This window comes from Pteropus vampyrus, unplaced genomic scaffold (genome assembly GCF_000151845.1).
Source record: "Pteropus vampyrus isolate Shadow unplaced genomic scaffold, Pvam_2.0 Scaffold14, whole genome shotgun sequence".
NCBI classification, from domain to species: domain Eukaryota; kingdom Metazoa; phylum Chordata; class Mammalia; order Chiroptera; family Pteropodidae; genus Pteropus; species Pteropus vampyrus.
Genome location: NW_011888795.1, coordinates 3,826,846 through 3,829,475, shown reverse-complemented (window position 1 = coordinate 3,829,475; position 2,630 = coordinate 3,826,846).

Genomic DNA, 2,630 nt, shown 5'->3' with positions numbered 1-2,630 from the left:
AAATCTATAAGGTGATTAGAGAAATGGAAACACTGACTGGATATTAGATGATATTAAAGATTTAGTGTTAAGTTTTTAGATGTGATAATGACATTGGGGTTGGGTTTTAAACAAAAACTCCCTATATTTAAGAAATATACACTGAAATATTTATAGATGAAATGATACAGATATCAGGAAGTAGGAAGTGAATGAAGTATAAAAAAGAAAAGATTGGCCGTATATCAATAATCGGGGATGGGTAAATCAGGTTTATTTTATTATTCTCTCTATTCTTGTATATGTTTGAAAATGTTCATAAGAAAGTTTTTAAAATGACAGAGAAATTTTCAAACAAAAACTATGGAAAACTCACACTAAAGTGAATATATATGTGTTCTTCAGGCAAAAGGAAAATGATTTTGGCTGAAAGTTCAGGAATACAGAAAGGAGTAAATTAAATGGAAAATGTATATTTGTTGGAAAATAAATATTGACTATCTAAAATAATGGTAAGGTTTCCTGTGGGCTTAAAATATAAATTAAAAAATATATAAAATGTTATATAAATTCCGAAAGAGTAAATGAAGTTAAAATGCTGCAAGACAGTATTTCTCAAACTTTTAATATATGAGCCATCCAGGAATCTTGTTAAATTGTAGATTTTGATCCAAAGGTCTGGGATAGGGCTGGAGAGTTTGCATTTTTAACAAACTCCCAGGTGACTTTTATGTTGCTGCTTTTCTAAGAACACACTGAATTGCAAGGAAAAGTTCCTGCAATATCTTGGAAAAGTTAAAAACACTAACTTTTATTCGACTTTGATAACGTCAAGTATGCTTGGTGTAATACACATTCTAACAACAAAAAGAGTAGTAAAAGCATGTAAACTACCCGGATAATAATGAGGGAAATGGAATAGTAAAATATAATCAATTCGAAAGGAACATAGAAAAGGTGGATCAAATAGAAAGCCAGTAGTTAGATGGTAAATTCAAACCTAAGTATTTCAGTAGTTATGTTACATGTTTGTAGTCTAAATGCTCCACTTGGAGATTGTCAGTCTAATAAAACCCAATTATATGCTACTTATAAAAGAAATACTTAAAATATATGATACAGAAAAAATTGAAAGTAAAAGAACAAAAAAAGATGTTCCATGGAAACACTAACCAAAAGAAAGCTGTGATAAATATCGGAAAAGGCAAACTTTAATTGAAAATATTACTAGAGAAAAAGGAAAATTTTGTTTTAAAGTGTTAAAGTTTGTTTGTATTATCTCTCTTTTTAAAAAGGTAAAAAGGATGAAGAGATTAAAAAGTACAAATTGGTAGTTACAAAATAGTCACGGGGATGAGAAGTGCAGCATAGGGAAAATAGTCAAAAATAAATAAATCGGTTTTGAACCCTCTGCATAGTAAATGGGGTCCCCAGACCGTCAATGTTGGAGAAGGCTTTAGGAGTCCTCTTTTCTTGTCATCTGTCAATTTATTCAACATAGAAACTTCTACACTGAGCTCCTTTGCTTCAGGCACTATGGTAGGCAACAAGAATAAGATACAGTCCAAGCCAAAGTTGCATTTGGTTAGAAATCACGATCTCCCGATGTAGCCCACTCCACTGAGAAAATTCTCATACTAGAAAAATTTCGTACAAAATTATGCATAGAGTTACAAAAGAACCTGCATGTTTGGAGAAACCTGCATGTTTGAGTTTAGAGTGGTTGAAGCACAGTGTGATAGATAATTTGCTACTCCCTGTGGCAGCTCAACCTAGAATGTTTTGACTGTTAGAAAAGTTCATTTGTCCGCTTTGGCAACGTCGTCCTGGAGAGATGAACTTTTCACATTTACAAAACCTTCCTCTTTTTCTCTGGTAATATTTTTAATTAAAGTTCGCCTCTCCCTATAAGTGCTCCTCTAGACCAGAATGCAGTATATCAGGTAAGTCAGTCACCAAACACAGAGCCAACTCAGCTCTCTTCTTCGTTCCTTGTTCCTTCTCACTCCAAATAAGGTTAACTTTGTGGCTCCAGCCAATCGGGTATTTTCTGTTCTTCTCTTCCTCGGTCTCTTCCTCACAGAGTGTCACATGGTATGTCTGCTCCCCTCTTGGCTTCACCCCCGTCACTGTGGATCACTCATATTGAATTCCCAGAGTCGTTTTCACTTCCCAGCATTCAGTGGTTCATCTCTAATTTCCATTCGCTATCATCCTCTCACCTTGTTTGTGGCCCTCTTTAAGAAGCTCCTGCACCACACACTCTGGCTATGTATGCCACAGGAAGTCCCTGCCTAGCCTGGGGAAAGAAGCACTCTACTCTGACAAAGTTTGGAAGTGCAGTTATTTATTTCCTAATCACAGCCCTCTTATTCTGCTTCCACAGGTCCATGGCCAGCCCCTTGTCAAGCTGTCTCAGTGGTGCTACTGATCCCCTCATAGGCTTGAAGTGGGGGGATATATAGGCACGTCCTGCCCTCTCCCCTGTCTGAACAAGGGGAGCTGGCTGTTTTTGGTGCTTAATACACTAATATCTCTCCAAAATGGATTTGAAAAATGCAGCAAATTCTTCTATAATCTTTACTTTTCCCGTCTTTTATGTCCTAAATATACATGAGGATTCCAGGAGTTATCTAACAATGTTTTAGCTA